Source organism: Triticum aestivum, chromosome 3B (assembly GCF_018294505.1).
Source record: "Triticum aestivum cultivar Chinese Spring chromosome 3B, IWGSC CS RefSeq v2.1, whole genome shotgun sequence".
NCBI lineage: Eukaryota > Viridiplantae > Streptophyta > Magnoliopsida > Poales > Poaceae > Triticum > Triticum aestivum.
In genome coordinates, this window is record NC_057801.1 from 654,627,149 (window position 1) to 654,652,396 (window position 25,248).

A 25,248-nucleotide genomic window follows, 5' to 3' on the forward strand; every position below is an offset into this window, starting at 1 on the left:
GGAGTTCGGCCGAGGTCAAACACGACGCTAGGGGCACGGTGAGGCGCGTGGAGTGGTGCTACGGGTTCCTGCGAGTGCGGTGAGTGAGTTGGACACGGTGGTGTGGCCGGTGGGTGGCCGGAGTCACGTTGGCGACGAGCTCGGCGGTGGCGCATGCGGTGAAGCTTCATGTGCTCGCTGTGATGCACGAGAGCGAGAAAGGAAAGGGTGGAAAGGTAGCTGAGCTCACGACGGTCTCGAGGAAGCAGACGGCGCGGTCGGGGACGAGTTGGTACGGCGGTGATGGCAAAGGGGATCTCCGGCCATGGCGGAGTCGGGCGAGGTTGGTGCAGAGGCCTCGGGGCAACCGAGCGCTCGGGGCTTGGCTAGCTCGAAGAGGAGGAGGGCGGCGGAGCTCCTGGACACGGCGGCACGGCGCAGGGACGACGGAGAGCGCGACTACAGCGACTATGCGGCTGCGGCGGCGTCGGCCATGGCGCGGGAGAGCGAGGGAGAGAGGCAGGAGGAGAATGGATGTGTCCACGGGGTTCGGGGCGCGACGTGGTGGTCGTACCGGCCAGCAGAGAGGCGAGGAGAGGAAGCAGGGCGACGGGCAGCTGCGTGGCGCGCGCTAGTGCTGCCGTCGAGCACCTGCCTGCCTGCTTGGCGAAGGCAAGCAGCTCGCTGGAGCGGCTGCTGGGCTGGGCCGGCTCGGTGGGCTCGCTAGTGGGCTGCCAGTTTGTTCTCTCTCTCTTTCTTTTATTTCTCTTTTCTATTTATTCTGTAACTTTGTGGACTTTCTAAAAATACCTAGACAACTCGAAAAATCACCAAACTGCTCATGGCCACTAACTGGAATATATCCAGCATGGAACATTTTAGTTTCGGATTATTTGGGCATTCGAAATATTTTATATAGTTAAAATGCCCAAACTCAAATACTTACGATTTAATTCAAAGACCTTAGGATGACCTAGAAAATTGTGCACCACTTTTGGCAGAGGTTCTGAACCAAGACAAAAATGATGGACATTTTAGAAGGGCATTTCAAGTTCATTGAAATTATTTTTAGTAAACCCTAGTTGGTTTCAGAGGGGGCTGGGGGTTCTGTCATCCCCATTTCAAGTTTCTGTTGAAAAAATAGACATGATGCAACACTCTAATGCATGAACTAGCTAGGGTGTGACAGGTGAAATTTGAGGTTTTCAAATCAGTGGTTATGTGGGATCCCGTGGGACTTTACGGTGGTCACGCATTGCAATGCTTGGGTAGTCGATACCCTTTGCCCTTCGTCGCGGCTCACTGCTTGAGGGTCCGGCTAGCCTTCAGTTCGGCTCCTTTGTTTGCCAACCATGACTGCGATCATAAACCCTCATACTTTTATGGTGTGCGCATCGGAGTCCCCCTTTTCTCAAAAAAACCCTCCCGCACTTACCATCATTTTCCAATCGCTTGCTACAACCAAATTGCCAAGTCTTAAAAAAATTTAATGTGAGCGTGCTGATGGTAACACCCTGTGGTCGTGATTTTTTTTACAGCTAGGTTTGAAGATGGCGGAATATTCCATGGTGAAATTAAATGCCAAGAACGGTGGTGCCTTGTCGCTCCACTGTGGCAGCTGCATCTGGTGAACGCTGACCCGCCGTTAAGCTTCATTAGCTGATCTGGTAGGAGGATGATGAGGACCTGCATTCTGGCCGTTTTGTGTGTTGGATGCATCTACAATGACAATTATGGTGTTGATTGTAGTTACCTCTTGTTTTCAGAGCGGGATGGTATAATAATTTACTAGTATTGCCTAAAACCCATAAGAAGCCAAATGTCAGTGTTTATCTGGTCAAGCAAGTGAAGTTGTGTTGTTGTTACTGTTAATAGGTGATGATGGGTTTGTCAGAAACTTCAGACTAAAGAAGCAAATAGAAATTAGCAATATGTTGATGTGTACTCGTGCTTTAATACGTGATGTTATGTGTGTGGTCCATTTCGAATGTGTTTGTGTGGGAGTCTTCGCGTTTGCTCCCTTCTGAAGAAGTGGAATGACACACGAGTTAAGTTTAGTCACGTAGTCGCACTTTGCCGCGTTGGTGAAATTTGAGCGATTCAAATATTTTTTAAATCAAGTGACATTTGAGTTATTACAATCAAAGGTCACACAAGATCCCATTAGAATTGATGGTGGTCACCAATTGCAATGCTTTGTAGTCGATCCCCTTTCCCCTCCGTTGCGGCTCGTTGCTTGAGAGTCGGGCTAGCTTTCAGTTGCGCACCCTAGTTGGCAAACCATGACGGCGGTCATCCAACCTCATAATATTATGGATGTGTGCATCGAAGGCCAGGGGTGATCCTCCTTTTCTAAGAAAAAAAATACAATCCTACAGCAATCACAATTTGCCAATTCCTTCCAACAACCTAATTGCTATGCTTGCCAAAGTTAATATATGCGTGCTGAAGAAAACACCTTCTGGTCATGTTTTTTTACAACTTGTGGAGAAGATGATGGGATAGTCCAAGGAGAACGTCAACACCAAGAAGGGTGGCGCTCTCTTGCGGCACTGCGGTAGCTGCATCCGGTGAACAGTGATCCGGCATTCAGCTTCTACAGTCGTTCTAGTAGGAGGACCGGCATGACTTGCATTCTAGCTTTTTTGTGTTTTTGATGGAGCTGCAACAATAATTATGGTGTTGATAATAGTTACCTTTTTTTGGAGCGTGATGGTATGGTAATTTACTAGTAGTACCTAAAACCCATAAGGAACAAAATGTCAATATTTATGTGGTCAAGCAAGTGAACTTGTGTTGTAGTTACTGTTATTAGATGATGATGGGTTTGTGAGAAACTTCAAACAAATGGAACAAAAGGAAATTAGCAATATGTTGATGTGTACTTGAGTTTTAATATGGCGTGATGCTATGTGTGTGGTCCATTTTAGATATGTGCGGGAGACTTCACCTTTCCTCTCTTGTGAAGAAGTGGAGATGACACACAAGTTGAGTTTAATCAAGTAGGCACACTTTGCCGCAGCGGTGAAATTTTAGTCATTAAAACAGTTCTTGGGTAGTCCATCCACTTTCCCCCTCCATCGTGACTTGCTACTTGATGGTACGACTAGCCTTCAGTTGTGCTCCCTCGTTGGCCAACCATGATAGCGATCATCAACCCTCATACTCTTATGGCTGTGTGCATCGGAGTCTAGGGGTGATCCTTCTTTTCCAAGAAAAAAACCCTCCCACACTTACCATAACTTGCCAATTGCTTGCAACAAAATAATTACCTAGTCTTAAAACAGTTAATGTGAGCGTGCTAATGGTAACAACTTTTGGTCTTGATTATTTTTATAGCTGGTGGAGAAGATGATGGAATAGTCCAGAACGTCAACAACAAGAAGGTGATGCCCCGTTGCGGTGCTACGATAGCTGCATCTTGTGAATGTTTGGCGCTTTGGCAGCTCCCTATCTATCTAGTACGAGACGAACGATCTACTATATATCTATCTATCTAGAGCTCACCTTTTTTACCAATCACATGAATTTAATAGCTACTTAATGCTTTAATTGATGCTTATCTCTTGCATACGGCAGGCTATAAATAGGGTGTCACGACGCACAAGACTAAACCACACACCACAAGCATGCAAGAGCATACGTAGAGACCATAGTGGAGAGATAGGATGGCGTCAGAGATGAGCACAGACATGAAGTTCTCCGAGGACGAAGTTAGCTCACACCCGTGCATTTTCGAAGGTGAGGAGTAGACGGTTGCGCCAGCGCTGCAGTCTTTGATCTTCACGCTGACGCTGGACGAGCTGCAATACTTGGCGTGCGAGGTGGGTGGGGGGGGGTATTTTGGGTCCATGAACATGGATGAGTTCATGAGCAACATATGGAATGTCGAGGAGTTCCAAGCGGCCATCGGTGGTGGCTTGGTGGGAATGGAGGAGGCTCCTCTGGTGGGTGCTAGTGGAGGCGGAGGTGGCGGGGATGCAGGATGAAGTGGCGTATGCCGGCAGATGTCCTTCTCCTTGCCTCCCCCGCTGTGCCGAAAGACGGTGGAGGAGGTATGGGCTGAGATCAACAGGGATCCCCAACCAGTGCATGCCCAACCTCAGGTTGCATGTCCCGCACAGTAGCTTCCTGTCCAGCCAATGGTGGGGAATGGCAAAAAGACTTTTTGCACGATGATGCTACCTAGCGGCAACAATGGTGGGGAATGGCAAAAAGACTTTTTGCGCGATGATGCTACCTAGCGGCAACAAATCTGCCATTGATTGCTTGCATCAAGATGCGTGCAGGTGGGACCACTTTATTCATATTTTCTACTATACACTAGTATACATCAGCAAAATATAGCTAGTGGTCCCCATTATTTGTCTTTGGCGTGGATGCATGGCAGAAATATGACAGTGGTCTCTCTCTCTCTCTCTCTCTGTGTGTGTGCGTGTCTCTCTGTCTCTCTCTCTCTCTCAACCTTTTATTTCACCTTTACTAAATTAGATCATCCCCATCTTTTAAACCATAAGTTCCTATTTGAATTTTCTTCATATATTTGAACTTGTTATGACCGGTGCTACGTCTTGAGCTTGCATTGGTTTTTCCTTGAAGAGGAAAGGGTGATGCAGCAATAGTAGCGTAAGTATTTCCCTCAATTTTTGAGAACCAAGGTATCAATCGAGTAGGAGGCTCCTCAAAAGTCCCATGCACCTACACAAACAAACAAAGAACTCGCAACCAACGCAATAAAGGGGTTGTCAATCCCTTCACGTCCACTTGTGAAAGTCAGATCTGATAGAGATAGTACGATAAGATAAATCTATTTTTGGTATTTTATGATATAGATTGGAAAAGTAAAGATGCAAATAAAAGTAGATTGAAAGCTTATATGATAAAAGATAGATCCGTGGGCCATAGGTTTCACTAGTGGCTTCTCTCAAGATAGCATAAGTATTACGGTGGGTGAACAAATTACTGTCGAGCAATTGATAGAAAAGCGAATAATTATGAGATTATCTAGGCATGATCATGTATATAGGCATCACGTTCGTGACAAGTAGACTAACACCTGCCTGCATCTACTACTATTACTCCACACATCGACCGCTATCCAACATGCATCTAGAGTATTAAGTTCATAAAGAACGGAGTAACGCATTAAGAAACATGACATGATGTAGAGGGATAAACTCATGCAATATGATATAAACCCCATCTTTTTATCCTCGATGGCAACAATACAATACGTGCCTTGCTTCCCCTGCTGTCACTGGGAAAGGACACTGCAAGATTGAACCCAAAGCTAAGTGAGGGAATCCTAGATTAAGGGGTCCTCGGACAGCCGGACTATATACTTTGGCCGGACTGTTGGACTATGAAGATACAAGATTGAAGACTTCGTCCCATGTCCGGATGGGACTCTCCTTTGCGTGGAAGGCAAGCTTGGATATTCGGATATGTAGATCTCCTTCTCTATAAATGACTTTATGTAGCCCTAGCCCCTCCGGTGTCTGTATAAACCGGAGGGTTTAGTCCGTAAGACAACAACAAACATAATCATAGGCTAGCTCCTAGGGTTTAGCCTATACGATCTCGTGGTAGATCAACTCTTGTAATACTCATATCATCAAGATCAATCAAGCAGGAAGTAGGGTATTACCTCCATCGAGAGGGCCCGAACCTGGGTAAAACATCATGTCCCCTGCCTCCTGTTACCATTAGCCTTAGACGCACAGTTCACGACCCCTACCCGAGATCCGCCGGTTTTGACACTGACATTGGTGCTTTCATTGAGAGTTCCACTGTGCCGTAGCTGTAAGGCTTGATGGCTCCTTCAATCATCTTCAACGATGCGGACCAGGGGGAGGTTTTTTCTTCCCGGATAGATCTTCGTATTCGGCGGCTTCGTACTGCGGGCCAACTCGCTTGGCTATCTGGAGCAGATTGACAGCTACGCCCCTGGCCATCAGGTCAGGTTTGGAAGCTTAAACTATACTGCCGACATCCGTGGAGACTTGATCTTCGATGGATTCAAGCCCATGACAGGTGTGCCAAACGGTCACAATGGGCATGACCTTGATCTACCATCGGACAGTATTCGGGAGTTCGCGCCAGCGCGGGCACCAAGAATCAATTCGGAGCAGATCGTGACTTCCAAGGGCGGGTGGATGGCCCCCGCCATGGAAGCCACACACTCATCGACGTCGGAGCCGAACACTGATTCCTCCTCCTATGAGAGTGGTGTCATCGGACCCTCAGACTCGTCTCTGGCCACAGGATCCGAACCGCGTGCATCCGTGCCTATCGAATCTGATTGGGCACCGATCATGGAGTTCACCGCCGTGGATATTTTTCAGCACTCGCCCTTGGGTGACGTGCTAAATTCATTAAGGTCTCTTTCCTTGTCAGGAGATTCTTGGCCAAACTATGTCCGGCTCGAGCGGGGTGCGGACGACGAAGAAATTCGTCTCCCACCCACCACCCACTTTATAGTCACTGTCGGTCACTTAACCGACGTGCTTGACTTCGACTCCGAAGACATCGATGGTATGGACGACGATGCTGGAGAAGAACAACAACCACTGCCTATAGGGTGCTGGAAAGCCACCTCATCATATGATATTTATATGGTGGACACCCCTACAGAAAACAATGGCGATGAGGCAACGGAAGATAACCCCTTGGAGAAGCAATGTAGACACCGGTGTCATCGGCGCCGGTCCAAGCCCCGCCACAGCAAAAATAGTGATATCGGCACAAGAGATAACAATCCGGATGGTGCCAAAGACAAATACAATCTTGCCCAGCCAGGCTTCGAGCAGGCCGCGCAAGAGGATGGGCAAGCTAGCCCTAAAGAACAGGCAACTGATGGAGAATCAGAGGACGATAATTACATGCGTCTCTCCGAAGACGAAGTGAGCCTTGGCGATGAAGAATTCATCCTGCCTGAGGATCCCGTCGAGCAGGAGTGCTTCAAACGCCGGCTTATAGCCACTGCAAAAAGCCTGAAGAAAAAGCAGCAAGAGCTTCAAGCTGATCAAGATCTACTAACCGACAGATGGACCGAGGTCCTGGCTGCCGTGGAATACGGACTCGAGCGCCCTAGCAAAAGCTACCCAAAGCACAGGCTGCTACCTCAACTCGAGGAAGAGGCTTTAAAGCCCACGCTACCGGTGCATGATGCGGCTGACCGGCCACCCCATGGCCGAGACAAAGCGGCGTACCAGCCCGAAGTCCTGACCGCATCCCGCCTCCAATCAAACGATAATACTAGGGCCAGGGGCTACACGAAGGACCTGCGAGATGTATTGGAAAACAAAGCAAGACAGTCAAGATAGATCTACGGATCACGGGGACGCGCCCCAACACATGACAAGGATCGTCACGCCGGATACACTAACAAATCCAGCTGGGCCAAATTCAATGAAGCCTAGCACAGAGGCGCCGCACATCCCCTATGCTTCACGGATGAAGTAATGAATCATGAATTCCTGGAAGGGTTTAAACCCATGAACATTGAATCATACGATGGTACCACAGACCCCCGCAGTATGGATATAAGATGTTTTCCTCCACATTCACATGGCCCGCGGAGATGACCTACATGCCATCAAGTACCTCCCACTAAAACTAAAGGGACCGGCTCAGCATTGGCTGAATAGCTTGCCGGCGAACTCCATCGGGAGTTGGGAGAAGCTGGCAAACGCATTCCTTGACAACTTCCAGGGCACTTATGTGTGACCACCGGATGCTGATGATCTAATTCACATAACCCAGCAGCCCGGAGAGTCACCCAGGAAATTTTGGACCCGGTTCCTAACTAAAAAGAACCAAATCGTCGACTGCCCGGATGCCGAAGCCCTAGCGTCCTTTAAGCATAACATCCGTGACGACTGGCTTGTCCGACATCTCGGCCAGGAGAAGCCAAAGTCCATGGCAGCCCTCACAACACTCATGCCCGCTTTTGCGCAGGCGAGGATAGCTGGTTGGCTCGTAGCAACAATTCAACAAGCAATCCCGGCACATCGAAAGCCAAGGATAGCAATGACAAATCACGATGCAAAAAACACAAGCGCCGCAAAAACGGTGATAATGCCGAAGACACGTCAGTCAATGCCGGATTTAGCGGCTCTAAGTCCGGTCAGCGGAAGAAACCATTCAACAAAAACAATTCAGGCCCGTCCAGTTTTGACCGCATACTCGACCGCCCATGCCAAATTCATGGCACCCCTGGAAAACCAGCCAACCACACCAATAGAGAATGCTGGGTCTTCAGACAAGCTGGCAGGACAGACACCGAAAACAAGGGGAAGGGGTCTCAAAGTGAGGACAACGCCGAAGAGCCCCGATCACCGAATACTGGAGGACAGATGAAATTCCCTCCCCAGGTGAAAACGGTGAATATGATATGCACAAGCCACATTCCCAAGTGGAAACGTGCACTCAGGGAGGTCTGTACAATCGACCCAAAGTCCAACCCGTGGTCCTCTTGCCTGATCACTTTCGATCGCAGGGACCACCCTACCAGTATCCGTCATGACGGACCGACCGCATTGGTCCTCGACCCTATCATCGACGGATTCCATCTCACACGAGTACTCATGGACGGAGGCAGCAGCCTGAACCTGCCTTACCAGGATACAGTGCGCAAAATGGGAATCAACCCCTTAAGGGTCAAGCCCACAAAAACCACCTTTAAAGGATCATACCAGGTGTAGAGGTCTGTTGCACGGGCTCAATCACACTGGAAGTGGTCTTCGGATCTCCGGACAATCACCGTACCGAAGACTTAGTTTTCAACATCGCCCCCTTTCGTAGTGACCATCAGGCCCTGCTCGGACGAACCGCATTCGCTCGGTTCAATGCGGTGCCACATTATGCCTACCATAAATTAAAGATGCCCGGTCCACGCGGCGTCATCATGGTTAATGGCAGGTCCAAACTCTCCCTCACGGCCGAAGAGTCTACCACCGCTTTAACAGCAAGAACAACGGACGGCACCTTACAGTCGAACCTCGAGTCGAAGACTAAGCTCCCGAACACTATCAAAGGAGTCCGAACTACCGCGCGGCAGGACAGCCCCGCCCGCCCGGAGATTAATTAAAAACACTCCGGAAAAGGATAATACAAGACACATACTGTGGCTCAACCGCCAGGTGCCGCAACACCATTTCTTATGTTTTCTTTACAGGTTCACCTTTACGTAGGCTATGATGGATGGTGTGGGAACAGTTCGAGCGCGTCAGGGAATCTCTAGATATTCCCCTATAATCATCCGAATACACCTCGGATCCGAAGGAAACTTCCTCACGCCGGGTATCAGCAGTTTCCGCAATCATATTTATTTTTATCACATCATCTGTACTCATATGCATTGACGTATTATGCAAATACAACATGTGGATTTACGTGATGCTCACCTACTCCTATTTATTATTTAAAACTCTTTTGTTAAAAGGCGGCTGCTTATTGCGATATGCCTTAATATGCCAGGGGCTTCGTCATGCCCATACTACGGCAAAAAAGTCCGAACACCTTTACGGTAGTCCGGCAACCCGAACTTATAGGATTATATGCATCAACTCCGAATCATGTCTTGGGTCAATAGTTGGGTTTGCCCGGCTCATATGTTTTGGTACCTTACGTTCTGCTACATCGGCTAAGGTATCACTGGGAGAATTATTGCGATTGTGTCCCGGTTCTTCCGGACGAGCACCTCAGTAGAGAAAGCCGAAAACTGATTGTCATGATGTAGCGAGAGCTGGTCAGCTGTTCAAGAGGTTCTAAAATGTTTAAGGATTCCTTCCGCATAATGCTATAAACAATGCAGCGTGTGATGGATCAGCCTTTTCCGATCAGGCGCTTATAAAGCCCCTAGTGCGGTCTTCCGAACACCAGGGGCTGCGCCTACCTTCCTTGTAACAACTCCTATGGCTAAGTGAGAGCGATAAAGCCCTATTGTCTGATTGCCTGGTTCGCTATGCTGAACACCTCCTTTAGGGACCCAAAATTGGGATAAAGAGTGCTCAGGTTTATCCCGAACACCCCCGTACTCACTACTTGGGGGCAGAAGCCGACGACTGGCTGACTCTCAGGAATATATAAAACGGCCGCACAAGAGGAAAAACTTTCAAACAACAAGCAATAGATGATAAGAATGTCCTTGTTCAAATATTACAAAGGATGAACATGACGGTATTTATGGAAATATAATGTCCTTGGTGCATTGCTCCGCTGCAAGGTGGGCCCCTTTCAAGTCACCTTCATAATACAGTCCGGGCTTGCAGTGCTCCTTCCCCGGCCCTCCGGCGGTCCCTCGGTCATCAGCTTTTCATCCATCTTCACCCAATGCACCTTGGCACGGGCGAAGGCCATTCGTGCACCTTCTATGCAGACCGACCGCTTGATGACTTCAAGTCGAGGGCAGACACTTACAAGCCGCTTCACGAGTCCGAAGTAGCTGCTTGGAATCGGCTCAGTAGGCCACAACCGGATAATTAAATCCTTCATGGCTAACTCGGCCGCCTTATGCAGCTCGACCAGCTGCTTCAGCTGATCGGAGAAAGGCACCAGATAATTCGGTGCCAGATTCTGCATCCAGAAGAGCTTATCTGCAGTATTCCCACCTTTGGCTCGGTAGAATTGGGCTGCGTCAGATATGCTGCGCGGCAGCTCCGCAAATACCCCTGTATACATGAAAACTCAAGTTGTCAAATTTGATTTTTTTTTCATCTCCAATACTTGCTAAGTACAGAAAAAGCCTTACCAGCCGCAATCTTCCTCGCCTCCTGGATTTCCTTTAGGGCACCTTGGGCTTCCCCCGAGGCATCACTTGCGGGTTGGCGAGCCTGGGAGAGTTCGGATTCTTTCCCTGCTAAACTTTGCTCCAAGGTCTCGCATTTCTGCATGGCCTCTTGAAGCTCTCGCTCAGCCTCAATAACTCTAGCCTGATGTTTCCCACGACGAGCCTGCTCTGCCGCTGCCTTCTTCTCGGCTTCGGCCACAACCCTCCTGAGAGCCTCAATTTCGGCCATCGCTCCTAGAGCACATTATAAACAAATTTTCATCATGTACACTTATTCATTTGTGCTACATAAACAAGGTCTCTACATACCTTGAGTATCCTCCAGCTATCTCTTCACTTGGCCAAGTTCTCCTTCGGCCCGCTCCAGACTATGGCTCAGCCCGGATACTTCCACAACTTGAGAGGCGACAGTCGCTACAGATGCCTACTGGTTAAAAAGAGTGATAAATGTCATCAAGTGAGTCTCCTGCGAACATGAATTTGATCCTCTATTCGGTTGTTTCTTTTACCGAACAGTGTATCAGGGGCTACTATCTATACCATGACACTCTCCCAAAAACTCATAAAACATACCTCAAAGCCTCTTATGAGGCTGATACAGGATTCATTCAGTCCACTCTCAGCGGACTAAATCTTCTCGATCACCGCACCCATGAGGGCATGGTGTTCATCAACGATGGAGGCACCCCTCAGCGCCGGCAATAAAGTATCTGGCACCTCTGGTTGGACAGAGGCGGCTGGTGGAGCAGGCATACCTCCTCCAGTTGGCGGAGGCTGTCTGTCTGACTCGAGGACATTATGGGTCTCTAGAACCGTGTTCGGCTTGGGTCCGGATTCAATATGACCCCCGCCATCGACACCCACGAGAGCTTTCTCTCCCGTGTGACCGGCCCCAGAAGTATGGCCTCCTAGCGCCGCCTTTGCGACCTTCTCCCCTCCTCCGTGGCCTGGGTTTTTTCTGGGACGAAACCTCAGTTTCATTCCAACGTTTGGACGAGGAGGCCTTCGGGGGTGTCCTTCTCTCCATAGCGTCCGAACCCAGAAGATCTTCTGACGAGGATTGTTCGGCACGGGGCTTCGGGCTGAAAAGAATAAGCACGGCTCAGATTAGAATGTGATGCCATGACAAGTCAGGACACATGTGTGTGTTTGGATTTTATACTTACGAGTTCACCAGGGGCTCGGCCCTGGGACCCCACTCCGGGCTACTATCGGTGGCGCCAGTGGACTCCTCTTGAAGAGGAGTTTTTCCCCTCTTAGGCGAATAGGCATCCAAGTAGTTGGAGGACGTTCTTTTCTTGTTTCCCCCTACGGGGGATTCGTCCTCCTCCTCCCCGTCCTATTCAAAGGAAGAATGGGCATTGGAGTCTTTGGATTTTGTGTCCGGGGCACCACGGCAATGGAGGCCGCCCTGGTCTTCTTGGCCTCCTTTTCGGTCTTCTTCTTCGGTGCTTTATATGGTGCTGGGACCAACATCTTCATCAGAAGTGGCCCGGCTAGTTCTTCTGGCAGAGGGGCTGGACAGTAGATCCGCCCCGCCTTGTTCGCCCAGCCCTAGGAAAATGATGGGAGATACGTTAAGTATTTTCGTCAGGATGTACGGATAGAACACATGAATTATCAAACATTCAGTTGCTTACCGAACTTGCGGGGCGGGACAGTTGGTAGCCCCGGTCCTCAGTGGAGTCCGGCCATGGTTTGTCGGACTTAAAAAGCACCTTCCAGATGTCTTTGTGCATAGAGCCAAAGAGTTCTAGGAGGGTCTGGTGCTTGGCCGGGTCGAACTCCCATATATTGCAAGCTCGGTGTTGACATGGTAGAATCCGACGAACCAACATCACCTGGACTACATTGACGAGCTTGACGCTCTTGTCTCCCATCTCTTGGACGCGCGTCTGGAGCTCTGATAGCTCGTCAGATGAAGCCCAGCACAAGCCCTTCTTGTGCCAGGACGTAAGTCGCAGGGGGGACCAGATCTGAACTCCGAAATGGCGGTCAACTCCTTGCCACGCGGCTCGGTGATGTAGAACCACTGCTGCTACCACTCCTTGACGGAATCATTGAAAGTCCCTGTCGGCCATGTAACATTGGGCATCTTACTCACCATGGCACCTCCGCATTCGGCATGCTCACCGCTCACTACCTTGGGCTTTACATTAAAAACCTTTAGCCATAAGCCGAAGTGTGGTGGAACGCGGAGAAAGGCCTCGCACACGACTATGAATGTCGAGATGTTGAGGAAGGAATTTGGGGATAGATCATGGAAATCAATATCATAGTAGTACATGATGCCGCGAACAAATGGGTGGAGGGGAAACCCTAGCCCGCGGACAAAGTGAGGGAGAAATACCACCCTCTCGTGGGGTTCCGAGGTGGGGACGATCTGTCCCGCCGTCGGAAGACGGTGGCCAATTCTCTTGGCCAGATACCCGCCCCCTGAAGCTTATTGATATCCTTCTCCCGGACGGTAGAGGCCATCCACTTGCCTCCTGCTCCAGATCCGGACATCTTCGGGAAGCCTTTTTTGGCGGAGAAGAGGAGCGCTTGGGCACTAGGGCTCGAGCGGAAAGGAATGGATGAGTAGAGAAGGGCATGGGTGAAAGGGAAGGTTCTTATCCCCTTATAAAGGCAGCAAAGATCCTGCGCCTCCCCACTTGCCCTCTAAAAACGCTTATTTCTCCAAGCGCCACGATGATGGCACGGTTGGGTTACTCGCACCCATATTAATGAGAATCCCGCAATGAGGGGACACGATCTCTGCTTCGACAGGACGTGCTGATAAAACCGCCTCGCGATATGTGCGTCAATAGGTTATGAAAACAGTTGGAATAATGACTGGGCCATGGCATGACGTCATGCTATAAAAAGCTGTTAGCAGATTGGATCTGTGGAATATTGTATTCTCTTCGGTGGTATGTGGAATTTGTTTTGCAGAGCCGGACACGATTCCCGTGTTATAAATCGTCTATGGAGTATTCGGAGAAGAACACGCCTTGCAATGTCGACGACAATCTGTGCGCCGGACTCATCGTCATTGAAGCCTGGTTCAGGGGCTACTGAGGGAGTCCTGGATTAAGGGGTCCTGGGACAGCCGGACTATATACTTTGGCTGGACTCTTCGACTATGAGGATACAAGATTGAAGACTTTGTCCCGTGTCCGGATGGGAGTCTCCTTTGCGTGGAAGGCAAGCTTGGATATTCAAATATGTAGATCTCCTTCTCTGTAACCGACTTTATGTAATCCTAGCCCCTCCCGTGTCTATATAAACCGGAGGGTTTAGTCCGTAGGACAACAACAATCATAATCATAGGCTAGCTCCTAGGGTTTAGCCTCTATGATCTCGTGGTAGATCAACTCTTGTAATACTCATATCGTCAAGATCAATCAAGAAGGAAGTAGGGTATTACCTCCATCGAGAGGTCCTGAACCTGGGTAAAACATCGTGTCCCCTGCCTCCTGTTACCATTAGCCTTAGACGCACAGTTCGGGACCCCCTACCCGACATCCGCCGGTTTTGACACCGACACTAAGCACTTCTCCCGTTGCAAGAAAGATCAATCTAGTAGGCCAAACCAAACTGATAATTCGAAGAGACTTGCAAAGATAACTTAATCACAAATAAAAGAATTCAGAGGAGATTCAAATATTTCTCATAGATAAACTAGATCATAAACCCACAATTCATCGGATCTCGACAAACACACCGCAAAAAGAGTTACATCGAATAGATCTCCAAGAAGATCGAGGAGAACATGGTATTGAGATCCAAAAAGAGAGAAGAAGCCATCTAGCTAATAACTATGGACCCGAAGGTCTATGGTAAACTACTCACAACTCATCGGAGGGGCTATGGTGTTGATGTAGAAGCCCTCCATGGTCGATTCCCCCTCCGACGGAGCACCGGCGAAGGCTCCAAGATGGGATCTCGCGGATACAGAAAGTTGCGTCGGTGGAATTAGGTTTTTGTGGCTTGTTCTGATGTTCTCGGGGTACGTGGGTATATATAGGAGGAAGAAGTAGGTCGGTGGCCGTCCGAGGGGCCCACGAGATAGGGTGGGCGCTCCTAGTAGGGGTGGGCGCGCCCTACACCCTCGTGGCCGCCTCGACTGCTTCTTGACATACACTCCAAGTCCTCTGGATCACGTTCGTTCCAAAAATCACGCTCCTGAAGGTTTCATTCCGTTTGGACTCCGTTTGATATTCCTTTTCTTCGAAACACTGAAATAGGCAAAAAAACAGCAATACGGGCTGGGCCTCCGGTTAGTAGGTTAGTCCCAAAAATGATATAAATATGTAAAGTAAAGCCCATAAACATCCAAAACGGGTAATATAATAGCATGGAACTATCAAAAATTATAGATACGTTGGAGACGTATCAAGCATCCCAAGCTTAATTCCTGCTCGTCCTCGAGTAGGTAAATGATAAAAAACATAATTTTTGATGTGGAATGCTACCTAGCAAAATTCTCAATGTAATTTTCTTTATTGTGGCATGAATGTTCAGATCCAAATGATTCAAAATAAAAGTTCATATTGGCATAAGAAATAATAATACTTCAAGCATACTCATCAAAGCAATCATGTCTTCTCAAAATAACATGGCTAAAGAAAGTTATCCCTACAAAATCATATAGTCTGGCTGTTGCTCTATCTTCATCACACAAAGTATTTAATCATGCACAACCCCGATGACAAGCCAAGCAATTGTTTCATGCTTTAGTAATCTCAAACTTTTTCAACTTTCACGCAATACATGAACGTGAGCCATGGACATAGCACTATATGTGGAATAGAATGGTGATTGTGGAGAAGACAAAAAGGAAGAAGATAGCCTCACATCAACTAGGCGTATCAACGGGCTATGGAGATGCCCATTAATAGATATCAATGTGAGTGAGTAGAGATTGTCATGCAACGGATGCACTAGAGCTATAAATGTATGAAAGCTCAACAAAGGAAACTAAGTGGGTGTGCATCCAACTTGCTTGCTCATGAAGACCTAGGGCATTTTGAGGAAGCCCATCATTGGAATTTACAAGCCAAGTTCTATAATGAAAAATTCCCACTAGTATAGGAAAGTGACAACATAGGAGACTCTCTATCATGAAGATCATGGTGCTACTTTGAAGCATAAGTGTGGTAAAAAGGATAGTAGTATTGTCCCTTCGCTCTTTTTTTCTCATTTTTATGTTTTTTTTTCATTTTTTGGGCCTCCTCTTTATTTGGCCTTTCTTTTTTTATTTTTCTCTTTCTTATTCTTTTAAAGTCCGAAGTCTCATCCCGACTTGTGGGGGAATCATAGTCTCCATCATCCTTTCCTCACTGGAACAATGCTCTAATAATGAAGATCATCACACTTTTATTTACTTACAACTCAAGATTACAACTCAATACTTAGAACAAGATATCACTCTATATGAATGCCTCAAGTGGTGTACCGGGATATGCAATGAATCAAGAGTGACATGTATGAAAATTATGAAGGTGGCTTAGCCACAAATACGATGTCAACTACATGATCATGCAAAGAGCAATATGACAATGATGATGCGTGTCATATAAACAGAACGGTGGAAAGTTGCATGGCAATATATCTCGGAACGGCTATGGAAATGCCATAATAGGTAGCTATTGTGGCTGTTTTGAGGAAGGTATATGGTGGGTGTATGGTACCGGCGAACGTTGCGCGGCACAAGAGAAGCTAGCAATGGTGGAAGGGTGAGAGTGCATATAATCCATGGACTCAACATTAGTCAAAAAGAACTCGTGTACTTATTGCAAAAATCTACAAGTCATCAAAAACAAAGCATTACACGCATGCTCCTAGGGGGATAGATTGGTAGGAAAAGACCATCGCTCGTCCCCAACCGCCACTCATAAGGAATACAATCAATAAATAAAATTGTGCTCCAACTTCATCACAAAGCGGTTCACCATACGTGCATGCTACGACAATCACAAACTTCAACACACGTATTCTTTAAATTCATAATCACCCAACTAGCATGACTCTAATATTACCACCTCTAATATCTCAAAACAATTATCAAGTTTCAAATTGATCATAGCATCCAGTTCACTTTCTATGATAGTTTTTATTATACCGAACTTGGATGCCTACCATTCTAGGACCAATTTTATAACCATAGCAAATACCATGTTGTTCTAAGAGACTCCCAAAATAATATAAGTGAAGCATGATAGACTAGCAATTTCTACAAAATTAAGCCACCGCCGTGCTCTAAAAGATATAAGTGAAGCACTAGAGCAAAAACTATCAAGGTCAAAAAATATAAGTGAAGCACATAGCGTATTCTAATAAATTCCAATCAAGTGGGCTTCTCCCAAAAGGTGTGTACATCAAGGATGATTGTGTAAAATTAAAAGCAAAAACTAATATCATACACGATGCTCCAAGCAAAACACGTATCATGTGGCGAATAAAAATATAACTCCAAGTAAAGTTACCAATGAACGAAGACGAAAGAGGGGATGCCTTCCGGGGGCATCCCCAAGCTTAGGCTTTTGGCTATCCTTGAATATCTTGGGGAGCCATGGGCATCCCCAAGCTTAGGCTTTTTCCACTCCTTATTCCACAGTCCATCAAATCTTTACCCAAAACTTGAAAACTTCACAACACAAAACTCAATAGGAAATCTCATAAGCTCCGTTAGTGAAAGAAAGCAAAACCACCACATAAGGTACTGTAATGAACTAATTCTTTATTTATACTGGTGTTAAACCTACTATATTTCAAGTTCTCTATGTTTCATACTACTTAATACTAGCCATAGATGCATCAAAATAAGCAAACAACACACGAAAAACAGAATCTGTCAAAAACAGAACAGTCTGTAGCAATCTGTAACCCTCGAATACTTCTGGAAGTCTAAAAACTCCTACCAAAATAGGAAGTCCTGGGCAATTTGTCTATTGATCTACAGCAAAACGAATCAACGCAAAATCACGTTTCTGTTAATTAACAAAACTAAGTTCGTGCGCGCAAAGTTTCTGTTTTCAGCAGAATCAAATTAACTATCACCATAGGTTATCCTATAGGTTCTACTTGGCACAAACACTAATTAAAACATAAAAACACATCTAAACATAAGGTAGATGCAAAATTTATGACTAAACATGAACAAAAACAAAAAAAACACAAATAAAATTGGGTTGCCTCCCAACTAGCGCTATCGTTTAACGCCCCTAGCTAGGCATAAAAGCGAAGATAGATATAAGTAGTGCCATCTTTGGCACTCAATTCATAAGTAGCTCACATGATAGATTCATAAGGTAATTTAACTTTCTTTCTTTGAAAGTGCTCCATGCCTTTCCTTAATGGAAATTGGAATCTAATATTCCCTTCCTTCATATCAATAATCACGCCAATCGTTCTAAGGAAAGGTCTACCAAGAATAATAGGGCAAGAAAGATTGCAATCTATATCAAGAACGATAAAATCTACGGGCACCAAATTTATATTTGCAACAATGAGAACATCATTGATTCTTCCCATTGGCTTTTTAATGGTGGAATCCGCAAGGTGCAAATTTAAAGAGCAATCATCAAGATCATGGAAACCTAGAATATCACATAAAGTTTTCGGAATCATGGAAACACTAGCACCCAAATCACATAAAGCATAACACTCATGATATTTAGTTTTAATCTTTATAGTAGGTTCCCACTCATCATTAAGTTTTCTAGGTATAGAAACTTCCAAATTAAGTTTTTCATCAAAAGATTGCATCAAGGCATCAAAAATATGTTTGGTAAAAGCTTTATTTTGACTATAAACATGAGGAGAATTCACAACGGATTGCAACAAGGAAATACAACCTTCTAAAGAACAATTATCATAATTAAATTCCTTGAAATCCAAGATAGCGGGTTCAATGCTATTTAAAGTCTTGACCTCTCCAATCCCACTTTTACCAAATTTAGCATCAAGATCTAAAAACTCCGAATCATTGGGACGCCTTTTAACTAAAGTTGACTCATCTCTAGTCCCGTCATTATTAAGATTCATATTGCAAAACAAAGATTTAATAGGGGACACATCAATAACTTTAAGATCTTCATCATTATTTTGATGGAAATTAGAAGAACATGCCTTTATAAAGCAATCTTTCTTAGCACGCAATCTAGTGGTTCTTTCTTTCCACTCATCAATGGAAATTTTCATAGCTTTGAGAGACTCATTGATATCATGCTTAGGAGGATTAGATCTAAGTTTCAGAGAATCAACATCAAGCGAAAGTCTATCAATGTTCCTAGCCAAATCATCAACTTTGAGCAATTTTTCTTCAAGCAAGGCATTAAAATTCTTTTGGGAGATCATAAATTCTTTCACACTATTCTCAAAATCAGAGGGCATCTTATTAAAATTACCATAAGAATTATTGTAGGAATTACTAGGTAACGGTCTAGGATTAAAGTTTCCTCTACAAGCATTGTTTCCAAAACTATTCCTACCAACAAAATTCACATCCATAGATTCATTACTATTCTCAATCAAAGTAGACAAAGGCATATCATTGGGATCGAGAGGAGAACTCTTAGTTCCAAACAAATTCATACGTTCATCCATCCTTCCATTCAAAACATTAATTTCTTCTATAGCATGCACTTTTTGACTAGTATATCTTTCGGTGTGCCATTGACAATAATTAGCCATAATATTCTCAAGAAGTTTTGTAGCATCTACTAAAGTGATTTCCATAAACGTGCCTCCCGCGGCCGAATCTAAAAGATTTCTAGAAGCAAAATTCAATCCGGCATAAAAAATTTGTATGATCATCCATATATTCAAACCATGAGTAGGGCAATTGCAAATCATCAATTTCATTCTTTCCCAAGATTGGGCAACATGCTCATGATCAAGTTGTTTAAAATTCATAATATCGTTCCTAAGAGTGATGTTCTTAGCGGGAGGAAAATATTTAGAGATAAAAGCATCTTTGCACTTGTTCCAAGAATCAATACTATTTTTAGGAAAAGACGAAAACCAAATTTTAGCATGATCTCTAAGTGAAAACAGAAATAACTTCAATTTAACAATATCGTTATCCGTATCTTTCTTCTTTTGCATCTCACACAAATCAACAAAGTTGTTTAGATGGGTAGCGGCATCTTCACTAGGAAGGTCGGCGAATTGATCTTTCATAACAAGATTCAGCAAAGCAGTATTGATCTCACAAGACTCAACATCATTAAGAGGAGAAATCGAAGTACTAATGAAATCATTATTATTGGTATTGGAGAAATCACACAATTTGGTATTATCTTGCGCCATGGCGACAAGTAATCCAACGCACAAGCAAACAAAAGCGCAAACGAAAGAGAGAGGAGAAGATTGGGAAAGAGAGGGCGAATAAAACGGCAAGGGTGAAGTGGGGGAGAGGAAAACGAGAGGCAAATGGCAAATAATGTAAATGCGAGGGAGATGAGTTTGTGATGGGTACTTGGTATGTCTTGACTTGAGCGAAGACCTCCCCGGCAACGGCGCCAGAAATCCTTCTTGCTACGTCTTGAGCTTGCGTTGGTTTTCCTTGAAGAGGAAAGGGTGATGCAGCAATAGTAGCGTAAGTATTTCCCTCAGTTTTTGAGAACCAAGGTATCAATCCAGTAGGAGGCTCCTCAAAAGTCCCACACACCTACACAAACAAACAAAGAACTCGTAACCAATGCAATAAAGGGGTTGTCAATCCCTTCACGGCCACTTGCGAAAGTGAGATCTGATAGAGATAGTATGATAAGATAAATATATTTTTGGTCTTTTATGATATAGATTGGAAAAGTAAAGATGCAAATAAAAGTAGGTTGAAAGCTTATATGATAAAGGATAGACCCCGGGGCCATAGGTTTCACTAGTGGCTTCTCTCAAGATAGCATAAGTATTACGTTGGGTGAGCAAATTACTATCGAGCAATTGATAGAAAAGCGAATAATTATGAGATTATCTAGGCATGATCATGTATATAGGCATCACGTTCGTGACAAGTAGACTGACTCCTGCTTGCATCTACTACTATTACTCCACACAACGACCGCTATCCAGCATGCATCTAGAGTATTAAGTTCATAAAGAACGGAGTAATGCATTAAGAAAGATGACATGATGTAGAGGGATAAACTCATGCAATATGATATAAACCCCATCTTTTTATCCTCGACGGCAACAATATAATACGTGCCTTGCTGCCCCTGCTGTCACTGGGAAAGGACACCGCAAGATTGAACCCAAAGCTAAGCACTTCTCCCATTGCAAGAAAGATCAATCTAGTAGGCCAAACCAAACAGATAATTCGAAGAGACTTGCAAAGATAACTTAATCACACATAAAAGAATTCAGAGGAGATTCAAATATTTCTCATAGATAAACTTGATCATAAACCCACAATTCATCGGATCTCGACAAACACACCGCAAAAAGAGTTACATCGAATAGATCTCCAAGAAGATCGAGGAGAACATGGTATTGAGATCCAAAAAGAGAGAAGAAGCCATCTAGCTAATAACTATGGACCTGAAGGTTTGTGGTAAACTACTCACAACTCATCGGAGGGGCTATGGTGTTGATGTAGATGCCCTCCGTGGTCGATTTCCCCTCCAGCGGAGTGCCGGCGAAGGCTCCAAGATGGGATCTCACGGATACAGAAGGTTGCGGCGGTGGAATTCAGTTTTCGTGGCTTGTTCTGATATTCTCGGGGTACGTGGGTATATATAGGAGGAAGAAGTAGGTTGGTGGCCGCCCGAGGGGCCCACGAGATAGGGGGGGCGCCTAGTAGGGGTGGGCGCGCCCTCCACCCTCGTGGCCGCCTAGACTGCTTCTTGACTTGCACTCCAAGTCCTCTGAATCATGTTCATTCCAAAAATCACGCTCCGGAAGGTTTCATTCCGTTTGGACTCCATTTGATATTCCTTTTCTTCGAAACACTGAAATAGGCAAAAAAACAGTAATACGGGTTGGGCCTCCGGTTAGTAGGTTAGTCCCAAAAATGATATAAATGTGTAAAGTAAAGCCCATAAATATCCAAAACAGGTAATTTAATAGCATGGAACAATCAAAAAGTTATAGATACGTTGGAGACGTATCAACCGACATATTAGGGGCTTAGCCCAGTTAGTTGTGGCCCGTTTTGGAATTAAGAAAGAACTAATCAAAATTGCTCGGCTTCCTTAGGGAGTCGGGGTACCTAACCCTAGCCTCCTCCACTGCGCCATCTTCCTCTCAGCCGTTGCCTTCTCCGGCGCAACTACGGCGCCGACGCGCCACCGCCAGCGCCCATCTCCTCGCCAACCAGCCTCCCACCCCTACAACCTATGGTTCAGGCCAGGTAGGGCCCAAGATCCTACCAGTTTGGTATCAGCTAGCTTCAGTCTGATCATGTCTTCACCGCCGCCCAACCCGTCTCTCCCACTACTGGTCACCTTGTTGCCTACCACCACAACCATTGCCCACTCCTGCCCGTGCCGGGATCCTCCATCGCCCCCGCCCCCGCCGCCCTCACCATGGAGGAGGTGTCCGGGGTGCCGCGGGACCTGACCCAGGTGGTCCAAGAGATCGGCATGTTCTTGGCCGGGTCCTACGGGCCGCACCCAGATGCGCCGCCCATCGCTGCCTCCGCACCGCCGAGGTTGCCGTGGCAGCCACCGCACCAGGTGGCTTCCGCCGCGCTCGCCGGGCCGCTGCAGCTGCCATTCATCCCCACCACCGGCCAACCTTGGCTGAAGTGGCAGCCGTCGCTCCAGGCGGCCCCTGTGCCCAGCACTCCGTCGCCGCAGCAGCTGCCGCTGCAGCTGCAGCAGCCACCGTTAGTCAGCTCCGGCCCCGCATCGACCATGTCGGCAGGAGTCCCGATCCACGAGATTTGGTTCCCTCCCTCGCCGTCCCCGCTACCGGCTTGGTTCACCGAGTCATTGTCTCAGCCGGTCTACACGATTGCCTCGGGACCGCCGCACGTGCCGCCCAACAGGCGCAGTACGACGGGTCCTCCAGTTTTGCGAGTCCCTATGTTGGCCTCGACGTGACGTAGTTCCACGGGGCCCCCCTGTGATCACTGACCCGATGCCACTACTCCGCACCACCGAGCCGTACCCCCACGACGGTCATACCCAGATGGTGCCGCACTTCGCCAAGCTTGCCTTCGCCACCTACGACGGCACCGAGGACCCCCTTAACTGGCTTAATCAGTGTGACCAGTTCTTTCGGGGGCAACACATGCTTGGGTCGGACCGCACCTGGCTCGCTTCATATCACCTTTGAGGCACCGCACAGACTTGGTATTACGCTCTTAAGAAGGACGAGGGCGGCATGCCTCCATGGGAGCGTTTTCGCGAGCTCCGCCTCCTTGGCTTCGGGCCGCCGGTACGCAGGAGCCGGTTGGCGGAGTTGGGCCGTCTTCCCTTCACCTCTATGGTGCAGGACTTCACCGACCGCTTTCTGGCCCTGGCATGCCACGCGCCCGGCGTGACGGCTCGCCAACGGGCTAGGCTCTTCATCGACGGTCTGCCGGATCATATCCGCGTTGAAATGGAGCTGCGGGGACCCCAGGACCTCCAAACGGCCATGTACTACGCCCGCGCGTTCGAGAGCCGCGTAGTGGCCATCTAGCAGGCGTCACCATCCCGGTCCGCTGGGCCGCCACCCTGGCCGGACGTTCACGCATAGGGTCGGCCTGCTTAGGCTTCCACGGCACCCCTCCCCGCGACCGCTGCACCCCTGTTCCGCCGGCTCACCCCGGCCGAGCAACTCAAGCGTCGTCGCCGCCAAGGGTTGTGCTTCAACTGTGACGAGCCCTACGTGCCCGACCACGTCTGCTGATGACTCTTCTACCTGGAGGCTGTCTATATTGAGGAGGATGCCGCCGCCCCTGGGCTCGGTGACCTGCCCGCCCCAGCTGCCGCGAAGTTGCTTGGCGACGGTTGATCACCTCGGAGAGTTTCGCAAGCGCTTCCCCGCCTTCCAGCTCGAGGAAGAGCTGTTTGTGCAGGTGGGGAGAAATGTGATGACCGGCATATTAGGGGCTTAGCCCAGTTAGTTTTGGCCCAGTCTAGCTTATCGTTATTAGGGGCTTAGCCCAATTATCTTATTAGGAGGATTATATAAACTCGTGTAGGGATCCGTTTTGAAATTAAGCAAGAAGCAATCATATTTGCTCGGCTTCCTTAGGGAGCCGGGAGACCTAACCCTAGCCTCCTCCCCTGCGCCATCTTCTTCTCAGCCGCCGCCTTCTCCCACGCTACTACGGCGTCGACGCGCCGCCGCCGGCGCCCATCTCCTTGCCAACCAGCCTTCCACCCCTATAACCTACGGTTTAGGCTAGGTAGGGCCCAAGATCCTACCAGAACTCCTGGCGCCAAGGCCTTTTAAACAAGACCTGGTCTCGCCTAGTCTACCACTGCACGACGGCATGCCCATGCTTGCTGGTAGCTGGCCCGGTAGCGTGCAAGTGCTCCCTTTGCCTGACTTGCACCTACTGTTGTTGGCTGCTGCACCAGCCAGCCTGACCACCCTAGACACTGAACATATGAATTTTTCTCTACTGAACACTTCTAATGGAATAAGACATGACTAAAAATAATTATAACTCCCTGATACAGTTGTACTCGACAGGTCATAATGCGAGGAGGTTAAAGAGGGCTGGTTATATCTAGCACCTGAAGAAGCAAGGGAAGTATTGACTGGTCTGAAGGTAATCATGCTAGGCACTATTGATGTTAATGAAGTTCGTTCTATGATTGTGTCGGTTATTTAAGTTATACATGCGGCATGATGCCAAGATGTGATACTGGACGGTACTAGTACTAGAGTACAAGTAGGATCATATTCTGTTGCATGATGCCAAAATGTGATGGTCACACTAGCTGCTACTATTACATACACTAGTCTAAAAGTAGGGTCATATGCGTGAGTGAGGCTGCTAGTAATCTTGAATGTAGAAATATGAGGTTATTTGACATGATACTTCAAATTACTATATCAGAGGGGTTGTTCAGTAGGTATAAAAATGGAATTTCTTCTGGACGACCGGTATCAAGCATTTTTCAAGGGATACATCAAGGTTGACGCACCAGGATCATAGATAGAATAGGTGGCCAAAAGAAAAGGCCATTGTTGTTAGTACAACCAACCCTACGGCTGCTACAGCCCTAAAGAATCTACATCCGGATTACTCACTCTCGTCCCACCTATCTACCATACAAATGACTAAGCCACATTCACGCAGCCAGCCGCTCTCCAGTCCTGAGCCTCTAACTTGATCTTAACAAGCATATCGTCCGCCGATGCCGATGCTCCATTGAAAACAATGTCATTTCCGTGCTTCCACAGCATCCATAGCACCAGTGTTATCACCATCCATGCCTACTTTCGAAATTGCTTTTGGGGGTTGAGTGTTGTCCACCATTCAACTAGTTTTGAATCTGCAGATGGCGTCCACTCCATCCTACTCCAAGTGTTCATGATCTTGG

The 25,248-nt window shown here is 47.1% G+C and overlaps 1 pseudogene; it reads left to right on the plus strand.

Annotated features, from left to right (window-relative positions):
- Positions 1 to 3,647: 3,647 nt before the first annotated feature.
- LOC123067659 (bZIP transcription factor ABI5 homolog) overlaps positions 3,648 to 25,248 on the plus strand; it is a 52,357-nt pseudogene continuing 30,756 nt past the window's right edge.